We start from the raw sequence: 19,843 nt of genomic DNA, 5'->3' as shown, positions 1-19,843 counted from the left end.
CTGGCTAAAGTTTGCTAGGCTAGGGTTTAGAGTTTAGGGTTAAGGAGAAGTTTAGGAGTTAGGTTAAAGGGTTAAGGTTAGGGGAAGGGTTAGCTAAAAGGGTTAAGGTTAGGGGAAGGGTTAGCTAACATGCTAAGTAGTGGCAAAGTAGCTAAAAAGTAGTAAATAGTTGAAAAGTTTCTAATTAGCTAAAAAGGGTTGGGCGGTATCCAGATTTTTATATCCTCATACCATCTTTCTCTCACACCAGGATTTATGGTATTGCCAGCTTAATACACAGGGGGGAGCCAAAGAACGCAAAAAAGCCCATCATGCGTCTATTATCAGAACGCTAACAAAATTAGCACAAGTAAGAGCTCATTTCCAAGGAGACTGCTAGCTAAGTATGCTAACGAGCTGAAACTAAAATAAACAAATTGCAAAGACAGTCAATCCAACACATAAAGTTATAAATACAGTATATAGGTAGAAGCTATCAAATGTCCTTTTTGGTGAGTTTGGACATTTACAAGTGAATGTGAATGACAAACATTGTGCAAATGAAGAAAGTTTTGTTGCATGCTTGTCTGAATGAAGAACAGTACTGTGTACACACTGTGTCTGTGTGGAGTCTGGGAGTTGCTAGGGCAAATGGCCTGCCTGCTTTGCGCCAAGAAGATATAGGAGGAGCAGATGGGCCTAGAATTGAGAGGAGAAACAAAATGCAAGGAAATCAAGCTGCAGTGGCAGCTGCACAGTCAACTAACTCATCCAAAGGGCTTTGACATCTCAATCAAGACAGAAAGCTAACACAATATGATGCCCTGTGACCTTATCAATTTAGCCACTTACTTAGACAACTAGCAAGTTAATCTTAGGGGTCGCCCTAACGCAGAATTCTTTGTTTTTCACACAGGAACAGAAGACAAACCACATGCGAAATATCTTGCTGCGTTTTATAAAAAGCAGACCTAAAATGCTTTTTCTTGGAATTTCAGCTCGGCATCTAACTAATTTTGTGCTTCAGTTGAACTTCTCCATTGGGATGAGAACTCCCAAACTGGCATTCTATCAGCAGACAGCACTCTGACTGATGTGGAGCTACTGTTCTCCAGCATTCTATCAGCAGACAGCACTCTGACTGATCTGTAGCTACTGTTCTCCAGCATTCTATCAGCAGACAGCACTCTGACTGATGTGGAGCTACTGTTCTCCAGCATTCTATCAGCAGACAGCACTCTGACTGATGTGTAGCTACTGTTCTCCAGCATTGTATCAGCAGACAGCACTCTGACTGATGTGGAGCTACTGTTCTCCAGCATTCTATCAGCAGACAGCACTCTGACTGATCTGTAGCTACTGTTCTCCAGCATTCTATCAGCAGACAGCACTCTGACTGATGTGTAGCTACTGTTCTCCAGCATTCTATCAGCAGACAGCACTCTGACTGATGTGTAGCTACTGTTCTCCAGCATTCTATCAGCAGACAGCACTCTGACTGATGTGTAGCTACTTTTCTACTGTCCTTTAGTGGTGTAGCCAGCTTACTTTTATCCTGTAAAATACAAGATTAACTTGAAGAAAAACATGAAGAAATGAAGCTGGTTACATTCTTTCTATGATAAACATTCAAAAAAAGACCTTGCTTTTTCATTGTAAGTTCATTTACTTGTGTGGCTGCCAGCCAAATAGTGTTGCATTTCTGTTGTCATCTGATGACAATGAAGCTGTTTTCTGCCGAATGTGTTGCACTAATGTATTTTCTGCGAAGGAAAACTATAGCTGCACGTACCTGATCACTCTGTTGAAGCAAAAAACCACGGTTGACTTTCAAAATAAAACACGACCCCTGTCTATACACAGCTGGACTCACCTGCTCCAGCTTTCTTCCGTTGTGCTATCTATAAACACGTGACTGGCTCAACTGTTCTGGAGAACCATGGTAAGCTTCATAACGTAAAATAATGTGCCAAGTGAAATGAAGGACACAATCTGTTTTAGCTCCTAATGTATTGCAAAGTTTACTGCACATATTGACTTAAAAACTGGACTGGAAAAATACACGTTTTCTTGGTTGTATCAGAGACCAGTTGGATGTAACCTGGTTCTCAACCAGAAAAATTCCAGTACAAACTGACCAGGACTCGCCAATGGGTTTGGACCCATCATTTTGAAACCAGAGACCAGTGCCTCTCAACTTATAAAGTCTGCTTGTGCCAAGTTAGAATTACAATGCCCAACCTGGTGGTAACCTGCCAACCTGAGGAGTAGAGGTGTGAAACGTGTGTGTTTTACTCTGGGAATAAAACTGAGTATCAGGTGCTAGTTCACCTTCTCGAGGCTAACTCAACTCCCTGGCTGTACTATCAAGAGGCACTATTAGGCAGAGGGATTGAGGCAGGCATGGAGAGACCTCCAAAGCTAGGGGAGAGGAGAGCTCTCCCATTCCAGTGCACTGATAACAAACACTGCTTCCCACACAGTCTAGACTCTCCTCTCTCATCGTTCCGTTGACTCACTCTCCCACATTATTCTCCTTGTACTTCCTCAACTCTGTCAGAAACAATATGGCCTCCTCTCCGATGAGGGCTGTCGATGTGGGCGTCCAGCTTATTCACAATGCAGAGACATCTTGTTCTACCCAGACATGAATGACTGGAAAGATGTGGACGGATGATGACATCATTGTGAATTAGTGATTATGTTTGTGAGCAGGAGGTCATGCAGAGAGAATAAGATTTACCTAACTCCGGCTCTGTGTTGTGGGGATTGGGGAACACATTTTTCCCCCAATTTGTTTTAGCCAGTAAGGATGCACCACAGGTAGCTCGGGTGCCAGTCTAAGAAATGTTCCCTCTGAAAGGGCTCTGAAAAATACATCTCCGGCCTGCACCAGGCTGCACCACAAGTATCTCTTAAAACAAAAATTGACAACTGAAAATAACATCATATTTTTTGGGAGATTAGAGGCCCTGTCTGACTAGACAACAACAACATGTTCTGGGTCTGAATAAACATCAGAACACACGTTACCGTTACCCCTTCAAGGTAACATCCTCCCATCCACAGCAAATGCAAAGGGATCTGTTCGAAGCAGTCTGCAGCCAAGGGGAGGCTGCTCCTCTCCAGACACAATGGGTAGATGATTGTCTGCCGATTGTGGGACGTCAAGGAGTCCATGAGAGGGAAACGATGGGGAGAAAGTCAAGAAGAGAGGAGGAGAGGAGAACCCACAGCTCGTGACGAGGACCAAAAGACCCCTCAAAAGCTTCTACCCCCAAGCCATAAAAATGACCCCCCCCCCTTCCCTTTTCGTACACTGCTGCTACTCGCTGTTTATTATCTATGCATAGTCACTTCACCCCCACCTACATATACAAATTACCTCAACTAACCTGTGCCCCTCTACACTGACTCGGTACCGGTGCCCCCTGTATATAGCCTCCACACTGACACGGTACCGGTGCCCCCTGTATATAGCCTCCACACTGACTCGGTACCGGTGCCCCCTGTATATACAGTGCCTTGCGAAAGTATTAGGCCCCCTTGAACTTTGCAACCTTTTGCCACATTTCAGGCTTCAAACATAAAGATATAAAACTGTATTTTTTTGTGAAGAATCAACAAGTGGGACACAATCATGAAGTGGAATGACATTTATTGGATATTTCAAACTTTTTTAACAAATCAAAAACTGAAAAATTGGGTGTGCAAAATTATTCAGCCCCTTTACTTTCAGTGCACCAAGCTCTCTCCAGAAGTTCAGTTTAAAGCCGGATTTGGATACAAAAAGATTTCCCAAGCTTTAAACATCCCAAGGAGCACTGTGCAAGCGATAATATTGAAATGGAAGGAGTATCAGACCACTGCAAATCTACCAAGACCTGGCCGTCCCTCTAAACTTTCAGCTCATACAAGGAGAAGACTGATCAGAGATGCAGCCAAGAGGCCCATGATCACTCTGGATGAACTGCAGAGATCTACAGCTGAGGTGGGAGACTCTGTCCATAGGACAACAATCAGTCGTCGTATATTGCACAAATCTGGCCTTTATGGAAGAGTGGCAAGAAGAAAGCCATTTCTTAAAGATATCCATAAAAAGTGTTGTTTAAAGTTTGCCACAAGCCACCTGGGAGACACACCAAACATGTGGAAGAAGGTGCTCTGGTCAGATGAAACCAAAATTGAACTTTTTGGCAACAATGCAAAACGTTATGTTTGGCGTAAAAGCAACACAGCTGAACACACCATCCCCACTGTCAAACATGATGGTGGCAGCATCATGGTTTGGGCCTGCTTTTCTTCAGCAGGGACAGGGAAGATGGCTAAAATTGATGGGAAGATGGGTGGAGCCAAATACAGGACCATTCTGGAAGAAAACCTGATGGAGTCTGCAAAAGACCTGAGACTGGGACGGAGATTTGTCTTCCAACAAGACAATGATCCAAAACATAAAGCAAAATCTACAATGGAATGGTTCAAAAATAAACATATCCAGGTGTTAGAATGGCCAAGTCAAAGTCCAGACCTGAATCCAATCGAGAATCTGTGGAAAGAACTGAAAACTGCTGTTCACAAATGCTCTCCATCCAAACTCACTGAGCTCGAGATGTTTTGCAAGGAGGAATGGGAAAAAAATTCAGTCTCTCGATGTGCAAAACTGATAGAGACATACCCCAAGCGACTTACAGCTGTAATCGCAGCAAAAGGTGGCGCTACAAAGTATTAACTTAAGGGGGCTGAATAATTTTGCACGCCCAATTTTTCAGATTTTGATTTGTTAAAAAAGTTTGAAATATCCAATAAATGTCGTTCCACTTCATGATTGTGTCCCACTTGTTGTTGATTCTTCACAAAAAAATACAGTTTTATATCTTTATGTTTGAAACCTGAAATGTGGCAAAAGGTCGCAAAGTTCAAGGGGGCCGAATACTTTCGCAAGGCACTGTAGCTCGTTGTTCTTATTGTGTTACTTTTTATTATTACTTTTTATTTTGGTCTACTTAGTAAATCATTTCTTAACTCTTCTTGAACTGCACTGTTGGTTAAGGGCTTGTAAGTAAGCATTTCATGGTAAAGCCTACACTCGTTGTATTCCGCGCACGTGAAAAATGAAGTTTGATTTGATTTAATTTAAGAGGAGGAGAGGAGAACCCACAGCTAGTGATGAGAGGAGGAGAGGAGAACCCACAGCTAGTGATGAGAGGAGGAGAGGAGAACCCACAGCTAGTGATGAGAGGAGGAGAGGAGAACCCACAGCTAGTGATGAGAGGAGGAGAGGAGAACCCAGAGCTAGTGATGAGAGGAGGAGAGGAGAACCCACAGCTAGTGATGAGAGGAGGAGAGGAGAACCCACAGCTAGTGACAAACAGTGATATCCTCATAGAATAACCGTAGAATGATAGTAATTCTATTTCTATGGGTCCTCCCATCTCTTATCGCTGAAAGAGGGAGACGAGATACTGCATCACTACAGAGTAGAGCTGGGGGTTATCACTGTATCACTACAGGGTATAACTGGGGGTCATCACTGCATCACTACAGGGTAGAGCTGGGGTTATCACTGCATCACTACAGGATAGAACTGTGGGTTATCACTGCATCACTACAGGGTAGAGCTGGGGATATCACTGCATCACTACAGGGTACAACTGGGGGTTATCATTGCATCACTACAGGGTAGAGCTGGGGTTATCACTGCATCACTACAGGGTAGAACTGTGGGTTGTCATTACATCACTACAGGGTAGAACTGGGAGTTATCACTGCATCACTACAGGGTAGAGCTGGGGTTATCACTGCATCACTACAGGGTAGAACTGGGAGTTATCACTGCATCACTACAGGGTAGAGCTGGGGTTATCACTGCATCACTACAGGATAGAACTGTGGGTTATCATTACATCACTACAGGGTAGAACTGGGGGATATCATTACATCACTACAGGGTAGAACTGGGGGATATCATTACATCACTACAGGGTTGAGCTGGGGGATATCATTACATCACTACAGGGTTGAGCTGGGGGATATCATTACATCACTACAGGGTAGAACTGGGGGTTATCATTACATCACTACAGGGTTGAGCTGGGGGATATCATTACATCACTACAGGGTTGAGCTGGGGGATATCATTACATCACTACAGGGTTGAGCTGGGGGATATCATTACATCACTACAGGGTAGAACTGGGGGATATCATTACATCACTACAGGGTAGAACTGGGGGATATCATTACATCACTACAGGGTAGAACTGGGGGATATCATTACATCACTACAGGGTTGAGCTGGGGGATATCATGACATCACTACAGGGTTGAGCTGCAGGATATCATTACATCACTACAGGGTTGAGCTGGGGGTTATCACTGCATCACTACAGGGGAAATAGATTGGCCTCCTCCTAGCATGTTTCCACCTTTGGGGACCCAGGAGTCAAATGATGAGGGAGGAAGGGAGCAGTCAGGCTGTTGGTTGGTTGTCAGCGTGAGAAAAAGCTACGTGAATCAATGGTTGGACAATGTCATGAACCCTACTACCCCGTCACTGTATCCTGGTGGCCAGATCTGTTGGTGCTTTAGCCAACTCCTCTGTTTGTCACAGCTAAACACTCAAAAGAGGAGGTTGGCTAAAGCACCAACAGATCTGGCAACAAGGCTAACTGCATGATGGATAACTGTCAGGAAACGGGGCCATGCCTCCCAATATATATATATATATATATATATATATATATATATATATATATAAATCAGTGACAACCATTTCATTGTGCACAGTTCAACAATCAACAGTAATTATTAGTAAATGTCACTGGTTAAAAGGTCACGGATCCTTCCAGAACTTTCATTACGCACACCTGTCACCCTATTCCCACTGATTAGTACTTGTATAAGTGTGCCCTTTGGTTTCCATTGGGCTGTCCATTAATGTTCCCATGTCTGCTGATGGTGTGAGTACCTATGCATTGGTGCAGCTGTTATGCTGCGTGCTTTATATATTGTGTATTACGGGTATCGTCCCGTGGCGTTCAACAAGGTTTACCCTCGCTCTTTTGGTTGGGTACAGCCCAGTGTTTTTGTATATGTGTTTGTTTTGGGTGTATTAAAAACCCCTATTGTGTATTCCTCCGTCTGTCTCCAAAACCCTTTATACCAGCGTGACACAAAGTAGTCAAAGACGAAGCATTTTCAAAATGCCCAAACCCCTAATGGGGTCAAATAAATCAACTAAATGTAATGTAACTAAAAGACACTGGTGTAACTGGGTTGAAGTTAGGGTCTCCTGCATGCCACAAGACTGAGATAAAACCTTACCATTAGCTTGGGGAACTATTGCAAGTCTTCAGTTCTTAGGCAAGGCATCACTGGGGTGTCGTTCACCAAACCACCTCTGTTACATAAGGAAGTACACGATCACTTTCTTTAATTTTAGCACTGCTAAACATTTAAATATACATTTACTGAATGTTTTCCACTGGCAGAGCAACACAAATGAAAGATGACATGAGAGAACAGGGAGACAACTGGATGCGACATACACACACCCCTAGTCTGTGTGACAGGTCTATCCTGGTGGGGCCAGAGAGCAAAAGTAAAATGAATAGATGAGGCGGTTCACTCCCTGTACCCTGTCCAAAACAATAGGGCAGCAGTACGGTCCAGGGAGTCCCAAATGACACCCTATTCCCTCCTATTCTCCCTATGGGCCCTTGTCAAAAGTAGAACACTACAGTATATAGGGAAAAGGGTTCCATTTGGGACTCAGACCATCTGAGCCACAGAGATGTCATTTGGATCTTAACACACTGTTTTTATTTATCCTAGCTGCCTGTCCTGTGCTCTGTTTACATGTGGGGGAAAATATAAATCAGGTAACCTGAGACGGCTAACATCAGGTAACCTAAGATGGATATCACCAAGTAACTTGAGATGGCAAACATCAGGTAACCTGAGATGGCAAACATCAGGTAACCTGAGATGATTAACATCAGGTAACCTGAGATTATTAACATCAGGTAACCTGAGATGATTAACATCAGGTAACCTGAGATGATTAACATCAGGTAACCTGAGATGACTAACATCAGGTAACCTGAGATGATTAACATCAGGTAACCTGAGATGATTAACATCAGGTAACCTGAGATGATTAACATCAGGTAACCTGAGATGATTAACATCAGGTAACCTGAGATGATTAACATCAGGTAACCTAAGATGATTAACATCAGGTAACCTAAGATGATAACATCAGGTAACCTAAGATGATTAACATCAGGTAACCTGAGATGATTAACATCAGGTAACCTAAGATGATAACATCAGGTAACCTAAGATGATAACATCAAGTAACCTAAAATGGCTAACATCAGGTAAGGGGGGTACATTTTTTTAGAACAGAAAGTAACATTACCTTGGTTTCCCATTGAGGAAGAAATGTGTTATCTAGTTTTCGAAATACCATTTGTTTTGTTTATAGATAAAAAGCTAACAAGAGATGGAGAGTGGAGCTTATTGATATAACAGAAAGGTCTATGAGACAATACCGGTATAGAATGAGACGATACTGGTATCGAATGAGACGATACAGGTATAGAATGAGACAATACTGGTATAGAATAAGACGATACTGGTATAGAATAAGACGATACTGGTATAGAATAAGACGATACTGGTATAGAATGAGACGATACTGGTATAGAATGAGACAATAAAGGTATCGAATGAGACGATACTGGTATAGAATGAGACGATACTGGAATAGAATGAGACGATACTGGTATAGAATGAGACGATACTGGAATAGAATGAGATGATACTGGTATAGAATGAGACAATAAAGGTATCGAATGAGACGATACTGGTATAGAATGAGACGATACTGGTATAGAATGAGACAATACTGGAATAGAATGAGATGATACTGGTATAGAATGAGACGATACTGGTATAGAATGAGACAATAAAGGTATCGAATGAGACGATACTGGTATAGAATGAGACGATACTGGTATAGAATGAGACGATACTGGAATAGAATGAGATGATACTGGTATAGAATGAGACGATACTGGTATAGAATGAGACAATACAGGTATAGAATGAGACGATACTGGTATAGAATGAGCTCATCAGGTTTTGAAAGAAATGTTGAGCTTCAGAAGCAGCCCTTCATTGTGCCCACAGAGGGCTGAAACTGACTGAAACATATCCAGCTAATCAGTTTGCTTGCCAGAGAAGAATAGACCTGAATCCAACACATATTCTATGTCCCAAATGGTACACTCTCCCATAGGGATCTGTTGAAAAGTAGTGCAGTCTATAGGGAATAGGGTGCCATTTGGGATGCACATTGCATACACAGTGAGCGGTGGTGTGAGTAAGTGCCAGTAGCTGTACAGAGGGGGTACCACCACGACACCATCCCATAGCTGTTCCTCTGGCTAAAAATAGCATCCGGCTCAATGAGATTTACAAAACATGCGGTCATCCAATGTAGGATTCCACTCATCAAACCTCACTGTAGAGGGAGGGAATTGAGATGCCCCTGTCAGGCAGAGAGAGAGATAGAGAGAAGGGAGAAAGACAGATAGACAGACAGAGAGAAAGAAAGAGAGAGGGGGGAGAAAGAGAAGGGAGAGAGAGAGAGAGAGAGAGAGAGAGAGAGAGAGAAAAAGGAGGGAGGGAGGGAGGAGTGCAGTGTGGGTGACTATCTAGCTGTATGGTCTAGATAGAACTGTCCGGCAGTCGCTGCATTGAATGCTCTGTGCATGTCTGTGGTGGGCCGGGGCAGGACTAGTAAAATGGAGTAATGCTGCGCTAATCCTGCTCTGAATGAGAGCCTCGCTGCAGCAATTCTTTTATGTGCTGGCGATCCCACAGGGGGATAAATACACTGCTGAGCCAGCTCCCCGCCCCAAACACCAACGCAAACGCTGCAGATTACCCCTCTCTCTTTTATGTTGGTTAAGGGCATTCCTGGCTTTGGAGGGAGAGGGGGGGAAAGGTAGAGAGGAAGGGGGAGGGCGCACCCCTGTCGAATGAGTCAATGGTATCAGGGGTCAGATACATAAAAGATATGTGTGTGTGTGTGTGTACTGTATCCCAAAGTACTCTCCCAGCCTTTATATAGCCTTGTGTCCTTGTCGCCTGTTGTCTGTTGTGTGTTAATACAAGTAAGAACGATTATGATGCACCATTACTTGAAAGCTCCAATTCTGCCTGTCCACTGCCAGGATGCTAGCTGGCAAGGAGGATGTTAGTGGAGAGTAGAGATGAGGAGGAGAGGGGGAGAGAGTAGATATTTGGAGCAGGGAAGAGGAGAGCAGGAAGGAGGAGAGGGAGTAGAGATGAAGAGGAGGGAAGAGGAAAGGAGGAAAGAGGATGAGAGGGAGTAGAGATGAGGAGGAGGGAGGAGGAAGGAGGAGGAGAGGGGGAGGGAGTAGAGATGAAGAGGAGAGAGGGAGGGAGTAGAGATGAGGAGGAGAGGATTACAGAATATAAGGTGCTTCCCCATCTCCTTCCCCATCTCCTTTATTTTTTCCCTGCCATGTCCTCCCTCCCTCTCTCCACCCCACGTCCTCCCTCCCTCTCTCCACCCCACGTCCTCCCTCCCTCTCTCCACCTCACGTCCTCTCTCTCCACCCCACGTCCTCCCTCCCTCTCTCCACCCCACGTCGGAAAACAAGAGAATGCGGGTACTGAGGATGGATGTCATTGGCCTGCCAGGCAGCATATGTGGATAGGATGGCAGCAGCCTTGCGAGATGCCACCCTCGCACACACACACACACCCTCGCACACACACACACACACACACACACACAGAGAGAGAGAGAAGCAGCAGAGAGCTCTGCAGCCTTGAGCTGGCACGGTTGAGGAACAGACAGGGGCGGGTAGCTTAGCAACAGTGACACAGGCTACACCAGGACGTGTGAAATATGCCTAATATGGAGATTTGGTTGGTAAAGAGACAAGAAGAGAGCCCAAAATAAACTATTCTCTACGCACTGATTCAGACAATGACCAAGCTCAGTGTATCATGCATAGGTACTGGATGTGGTTCGGTGACACGCACTCATGTGATTAGTAATCTTGCCTGAGATCTGAAGACTTGCATTAGCTTCCCAATATAATGACCAGGCCTTAGCTCAGTGGTCTAACAGTCTTGTGGTGCACAGGAGACCTGGGTTGAAAACCCAGAGGGACATGCAGACACATAATACACTATGAAAGTGGCAAGTCATTTTCTATGGAGTAACCTGGTAGTCTTCAGAGACAAAACTTTATAAAAGCCATCTGGCAGAAGGAAATTCATCCACAAACACAAATATTATTTTATATGCATCTTTAAATGACTGCGTTTTAACAAATTGTATGATATAAGCGTCAAGCCTAATCAAAAGATTAGGGTACTGACTCTGGTAGAATGACTTTCACAGGATATCACCTGTAATACTAAAGAGACAGCACCTGCTATACTAAAGAGGCAGCACCTGCTATACTAAAGAGGCAGCACCTGCTATACTAAAGAGGCAGCACCTGCTATACTAAAGATGCAACACCTGCTATACTAAAGAGGCAGCACCTGCTATACTAAAGAGGCAGCACCTGCTATACTAAAGAGGCAGCACCTGCTATACTAAAGAGGCAACACCTGCTATACTAAAGAGGCAGCACATGTTATACTAGAGGCAGCACATGCTATACTAAAGAGGCAGCACATGTTATACTAAAGATGCAACACCTGCTATACTAAAGAGGCAGCACATGTTATACTAGAGGCAGCACCTGCTATACTAAAGAGGCAGCACATGTTATACTAAAGATGCAACACCTGCTATACTAAAGAGGCAGAACCTGCTATACTAAAGAGGCAGCACATGTTATACTAAAGATGCAACACCTGCTATACTAAAGAGGCAGCACCTGCTATACTAAAGAGGCAGCACCTGCTATACTAAAGAGGCAGCACCTGCTATACTAAAGATGCAACACCTGTTATACTAAAGAGGCAGCACCTGCTATACTAAAGAGGCAGCACCTGCTATACTAAAGAGGCAGCACCTGCTATACTAAAGAGTCAGCACCTGCTATACTAAAGATGCAACACCTGTTATACTAAAGAGGCAGCACCTGCTATACTAAAGAGGCAGCACCTGCTATACTAAAGATGCAACACCTGTTATACTAAAGAGGCAGCACATGTTATACTAGAGGCAGCACATGCTATACTAAAGAGGCAGCACATGTTATACTAAAGATGCAACACCTGTTATACTAAAGAGGCAGCACCTGCTATACTAAAGAGGCAGCACCTGCTATACTAAAGAGGCAGCACATGTTATACTAAAGATGCAACACCTGCTATACTAAAGAGGCAGCACCTGCTATACTAAAGAGGCAGCACCTGCTATACTAAAGAGGCAGCACCTGTAATACTAAAGAGGCAGCACCTGCTATACTAAAGAGGCAGCACCTGCTATACTAAAGATGCAACACCTGTTATACTAAAGAGGCAGCACATGTTATACTAGAGGCAGCACATGCTATACTAAAGAGGCAGCACATGTTATACTAAAGATGCAACACCTGTTATACTAAAGAGGCAGCACCTGCTATACTAAAGAGGCAGCACCTGCTATACTAAAGAGGCAGCACCTGTAATACTAGAGTCAGCACCTGCTATACTAAAGAGGCAGCACCTGCTATACTAAAGAGGCAGCACCTGCTATACTAAAGAGGCAGCACCTGCTATACTAAAGATGCAACACCTGCTATACTAAAGAGGCAGCACCTGCTATACTAAAGATGCAACACCTGCTATACTAAAGAGGCAGCACCTGTAATACTAGAGTCAGCACCTGCTATACTAAAGAGGCAGCACCTGCTATACTAAAGAGGCAGCACCTGCTATACTAAAGAGGCAGCACATGTTATACTAAAGATGCAACACCTGCTATACTAAAGAGGCAGCACCTGCTATACTAAAGAGGCAGCACCTGCTATACTAAAGAGTCAGCACCTGCTATACTAAAGATGCAACACCTGTTATACTAAAGAGGCAGCACCTGCTATACTAAAGAGGCAGCACCTGCTATACTAAAGATGCAACACCTGTTATACTAAAGAGGCAGCACCTGCTATACTAAAGAGGCAGCACCTGCTATACTAAAGATGCAACACCTGTTATACTAAAGAGGCAGCACATGTTATACTAGAGGCAGCACATGCTATACTAAAGAGGCAGCACCTGCTATACTAAAGAGGCAGCACCTGCTATACTAAAGATGCAACACCTGTTATACTAAAGAGGCAGCACATGTTATACTAGAGGCAGCACATGCTATACTAAAGAGGCAGCACATGTTATACTAAAGATGCAACACCTGCTATACTAAAGAGGCAGCACCTGCTATACTAAAGATGCAACACCTGCTATACTAAAGAGGCAGCACCTGCTATACTAAAGAGGCAGCACCTGCTATACTAAAGAGGCAGCACCTGTAATACTAGAGTCAGCACCTGCTATACTAAAGAGGCAGCACATGCTATACTAAAGAGGGAGCATCTGCTATACTAAAGAAGCAGCCCCTGCTAAAGAGGCAGCACCTGCTATACTAAAGAGGCAGCACCTGCTATACTAAAGAGGCAGCACGTGCTATACTAAAGATGCAACACCTGCTATACTAAAGAGGCAGCACCTGCTATACTAAAGAGGCAGCACATGCTATACTAAAGAGGGAGCATCTGCTATACTAAAGAAGCAGCCCCTGCTAAAGAGGCAGCACCTGCTATACTAAAGAGGCAGCACCTGCTATACTAAAGAGGCAGCACCTGCTATACTAAAGAGGCAGCACCTGCTATCCTAAGGAGGCAGCACCTGCTAAAGAGGCAGCACCTGCTAAAGAGGCAGCACCTGCTATACTAAAGAAGCAGCACCTGCTATACTAAAGAGGCAGCACCTGCTAAAGAGGCAGCACCTGCTATACTAAAGAGGCAGCACCAGCTATACTAAAGAGGCAGCACCTGCTATACTAAAGAGGCAGCACCTGCTATGCTAAAGAGGCAGCACCTGCTATGCTAAAGAGGCAGCACCTGCTCTACTAAAGAGGCAGCACATGCTATACTAAAGAGGCAGCACCTGCTAAAGAGGCAGTACCTGCTATACTAAAGAGGCAGCACCTGCTAAAGAGACAGCACCTGCTATACTAAAGAGTCAGCACCTGCTAAAGAGGCATCACCTGCTATACTAAAGAAGCAGCACCTGCTAAAGAGGCAGCACCTGCTATACTAAAGAGGCAGCACCTGCTATACTAAAGAGGCAGCACCTGCTATACTAAAGAAGCAGCACCTGCTAAAGAGGCAGCACCTGCTATACTAAAGAGGCAACACATGCTATACTAAAGAGGCAGCACATGCTATACTAAAGAGAGAGCACCTGCTATACTAAAGAGGCAGCACATGCTATACTAAAGAGAGAGCACCTGCTATACTAAAGAGGCAGCACCTGCTAAAGAGGCAGCACATGCCATACTAAAGAGAGAGCACCTGCTATACTAAAGAGGCAGCACATGCTATACTAAAGAGCTTTAACTTTCTGACTGATGTCTTGAGATGTTGCTTCAATATATCCACATCATTTTCTTACCTCATGATGCCATCTATTTTGTGAAGTGCACCAATCCCTCCTGCAGCAAAGCACCCCCACAACATGATGCTGCTACCCCTGTGCTTCCCGGTTGAGATGGTGTTCTTCAGCTTGCAAGCCTCCCCCTTTTTCCTCCAAACATAACGATGGTCATTATGGCCAAAGAGTTCTATTTTTGTTCCATCAGACCAGAGGACATTTCTCCAAAAAGTACAATCTTTGTCCCCATGTGCAGTTGCAAACCGTAGTCTGGCTTTTTCATGGCGGTTTTGGAGCAGTGGCTTCTTCCTTGCTGAGTGGCCTTTCAGGTTATGTCGATATAGGACTTGTTTTACTGTGGATATAGATACTTTTGTACCCGTTTCCTCCAGCATCTTCACAAGGTCCTTTGCTGTTGTTCTGGGATTGATTTTCACTTTTCGCACCAAAGTACGTTCATCTTTAGGAGACAGAACGCTTCTCCTTTCAGACCAGTATGATGGCTTCGTGGTCCCATAGTGTTTATACTTGCGTACTATTGTTTGTACAGAGGAACGTGGTACCTTCAGGCATTTGGAAATTACTCCCAAGGATGAACCAGACTTGTGGAGGTCTACAATGTTTTTTCTGAGGTCTTGGCTGATTTATTTAGATTTTCCCATGATGTCAAGCAAAGAGGCACTGAGTTTGAAGGTAGGCCTTGAAATACATCCACAGGTACACCTCCGATTGACTCAAATGATGTCAATTAGCCTATCAGAAGCTTATACTAAAAAGCATATACTAAAAAAGCCATGACATTATTTTCTAGAATTTTCCAAGCTGTTTAAAGGCACAGTCAACTTAGTGTATGTAAACTTCTGACCCACTGAAATTGTGATACAGTGAATTATAAGTGAAATAATCTGTCTGTAAACAATTGTTGGAAAAATTACTTATGTCATGCACAAAGAAGATGTCCTAACCAACTTGCAAAAACCATAGTTTGTTAACAAGAAATTTGTGGAGTGGTTGAAAAACGAGTTTTAATGACTCCGACCTAAGTGTATGTAAACTTCCGACTTCAACTGTATTTTGAACTAAGCTAATGAGGCCTTCATAAGTTATGTGCTTCAATTATCAATGGGTACATACCATACATTTTTGTAGCAACTGCAGATTGCCCGTTTAACCCAACTGAAACCATACCTAACCTCAACCCATAACCTTTGTTCCTAATCTAACTCTAACCTTAATTAATTCACCCCTATGATGATGATTCTTCTTCTAGTTGAATAAACACTTCCTGTACTAAAACAAAAAGAGCAGCAGACTTCAGACATATGACCAACTCTTACATATCATGGGAATATGTTAGAAGGGGACAAGCACACCCAAACCTTGTGTTGAAGCTCAGACACCACAATCACATGGTGGGAAGATCTGAACCATTCTACAGGGACGAAGGTATAGCCAATTAGAGTCACTCCCACCACTCACTTGGTGGTCTCTTTCATCTCTTAACCAAGGGAGATATGTGTGTGTGTGTGTGTGTGTTTGTGTTTGTGACAGGTGGGAGGAGGGCGCTGAGCCCTCGGTCCGTGGGCGCTGGCCTCCCAGCATGCATCAGCAGACAGAAGGATTAAGACATAATATAGAGGTCCAGCTGTTCAAGCTCTGGCCTCAGCAGAACACCACCTCACCCAGACTGAGGGACTGACTGACACACCGTGGCAGCATCAAGCTCTGGCCTCAGCAGAACACCACCTCACCCAGACTGAGGGACTGACTGACACACCGTGGCAGCATCAAGCTCTGGCCTCAGCAGAACACCATCTCACCCAGACTGAGGGACTGATTGACACACCGTGGCAGCATCAAGCTCTGGCCTCAGCAGAACAACACCTCACCCAGACTGAGGGACTGACTGACACACCGTGGCAGCATCAAGCTCTGGCCTCAGCAGAACACCATCTCACCCAGACTGAGGGACTGACTGACACACCGTGGCAGCATCAAGCTCTGGCCTCAGCAGAACACCACCTCACCCAGACTGAGGGACTGACTGACACACCGTGGCAGCATCAAGCTCTGGCCTCAGCACAACACCACCTCACCCAGACTGAGGGACTGACTGACACACCGTGGCAGCATCAAGCTCTGGCCTCAGCAGAACACCATCTCACCCAGACTGAGGGACTGATTGACACACCGTGGCAGCATCAAGCTCTGGCCTCAGCAGAACAACACCTCACCCAGACTGAGGGACTGACTGACACACCGTGGCAGCATCAAGCTCTGGCCTCAGCAGAACACCATCTCACCCAGACTGAGGGACTGACTGACACACCGTGGCAGCATCAAGCTCTGGCCTCAGCAGAACACCACCTCACCCAGACTGAGGGACTGACTGACACACCGTGGCAGCATCAAGCTCTGGCCTCAGCACAACACCACCTCACCCAGACTGAGGGACTGACTGACACACCGTGGCAGCATCAAGCTCTGGCCTCAGCAGAACACCACCTCACCCAGACAGAGGGACTGACTGACACACCGTGGCAGCATCAAGCTCTGGCCTCAGCAGAACACCACCTCATCCAGACTGAGGGACTGACTGACACACCGTGGCAGCATCAAGCTCTGGCCTCAGCAGAACACCACCTCACCCAGACAGAGGGACTGACTGACACACCGTGGCAGCATCAAGCTCTGGCCTCAGCAGAACAACACCTCACCCAGACTGAGGGACTGACTGACACACCGTGGCAGCATCAAGCTCTGGCCTCAGCAGAACAACACCTCACCCAGACTGAGGGACTGACTGACACACCGTGGCAGCATCAAGCTCTGGCCTCAGCAGAACACCACCTCACCCAGACTGAGGGACTGACTGACACACCGTGGCAGCATCAAGTTCTGGCCTCAGCAGAACAACACCTCACCCAGACTGAGGGACTGACTGACACACCGTGGCAGCATCAAGCTCTGGCCTCAGCAGAACACCACCTCACCCAGACTGAGGGACTGACTGGCACACCGTGGCAGCATCCCAAATGGTACCCTATTCACAATAGTGAACTTCCTTTGACCTCAGCCCACATACAGTAAATTGCATCCAGACAGCATCCAACTCTACCTCAGGTGTTCATATTACATTTCACATAATATCCAGGTTGGAATTATGGACAGCCTCCTGGGGCACTCCGATAACCAATCAGGTCACCCCTTAAAATTAAGAGAGGGGATGCTTGGCAATTCCAAATCAGAGGTTGTAGAGTATGAGTGCTGAACTAGGATCAGGTCTCCTCTGTCCATGTAATCTTCATTGTGTTTTGAGGAAACACCCAGGTCACCACGCTCCTAATCTTCGAGACACGTTAGACATGACAGGTTCAGTCCACTTCCAGGGTAGTCTGGTGCTGACAGGCATTGCATATATTCTCAACACTCCGGGGTGAAGGTTCCTCTAGGTACTGACCTAGGATCAGCTTCCCCTATCCCAATCATAACATTAAACATTAGTGGGGGAAATGCAAAAGTGATCCAAGATCAGCTTCTAGGGGCAGGTTCTTAGTACCAATTGCGATCAGCGTGAAACTGACACAGGCAGTACAGCAGTGGAGGACAATATGATCGCCTCCTTAATTCTATTCCCCAAACCCACGACGCCCCAGAGAGTCACTGTGGAATCAGAAGCCTGGTACACCACAAAGAACTGGCGGCCATTTTAGTGGAAGTGTGAGAAGAGAGCCCGTAACTTGAGTGTAGTGCAGGTGTGGCCGTGCTAGGCTTACGCCTCCATCTGAAATGATCGCACCAACATCTGGCCCGTTTTCAGCCTGGCAGCCTTTCCTCAGTCAAATAAAAGCCTAAATGTACACGGAGACAGTAGAAACGTGAACCCGTCCATTAACGAGAATATTTCCTCATTTGGAAAATATCACAGGCATTATAGCTGAGATTGAAAAGGACAGCCTTCCCGAACTAATGAAAACTACTTCCTCAAATGACCCAGCATACGCTAAAGGGAAGCTAAAAGCTTCAGCGGCAGCATCAGTTACCCCTGTTTGAATTTGATTACTGCATAATTCAGTGGGCATAGCTCTGAGCCCTACCGCCACTCAGTGCTCTATCAGCATGCATCCATCATTAGCCTTATCCACAGATCGGTTGGGCCTTTGTGAGTCATCCTCTGTGTCCCAAATGGCACCATATTCCCGAAGTAGTGCACTGTATAGGACATAGTGTTCCATTTGCGATTCACCCATCATCACAGCCTGCTTAATCTGTCACTGGAGCCTTAAGTCACCCTGCCGAGGCTTCGAGGTGACACGTTTGAGTGAATAGGTTTTTTAGGGTTTGTGTTAATGGTGGTTAAACGACGGGGGGGATTGTACGCTACTTAGAACAGCCGAATACAAACTATGATGAATGAGTGGTCAAAAGTTAGGACACACCCACTCATTCAAGGGTTTTTCTTTATTTTGTTTACATTGTTTATCCTTTTAAGCATGGAAAAAAATACAATTTCAGACAGATGTTTCAAATCCTTAACCCCGACTTGGACCACACACCCTCTCCACCGAATAGCAGACATGGGAAGCAAAATGGTGGTTGCTTTGCAACGCTTGCAGTTAGCCACCGATTCCTTCCAAACCACTCATTGTTGAGTTTGCAATTTCCGACTTGTTGAGTAATGTTTATGTCCAATGGCCGATGAGCAAGAATACCTTTTATTTATAATTTCTCTTCATATGACAAGGATTGAAAAGGATTTGCTAGTAGATTGTCGACGTGGTCGACGTGATTCATGATGACTGCTTGTCTAGCTTTCTAGCTAAGATTTTGAAAGTAACATCAGTCCAATCAAAGCTGCGGTAGATATAACGTCCAATCAAAGCTGCGGTAGATATAACGTTATTTGACATTTTATCTGTGGCCAATGACCTTGAGCCTTCTTGGATGGGCACTTCTAATGTAAATCTATGGCAGCACCCAGGGGGACTTGAACTGCTTGGCTCTCTCTTTAACGATTCTGCGGTGACGTAGTGTCCCCATGAGTGACAGAACACTGAGCCAATCACGGCGCCACTAGACAAGATTACCAACGCCTATTCTGCTGGCTGTCCCTCCACCACAGAAAGCACTGTGCTAGGCTGAAACACCTGCATTTTAGAGCTGCCTTACTCAAGAGAGAGCATGTTTGTACTACAGTTTCTTCTTTTACATTGCTTGCAAACTGATA

The sequence above is a fragment of the Oncorhynchus mykiss genome, chromosome 21, assembly GCF_057628025.1.
Source record: "Oncorhynchus mykiss isolate SJ-2025 chromosome 21, ASM5762802v1, whole genome shotgun sequence".
NCBI lineage: Eukaryota > Metazoa > Chordata > Actinopteri > Salmoniformes > Salmonidae > Oncorhynchus > Oncorhynchus mykiss.
Note: the sequence above shows the minus strand (reverse complement) of the source record.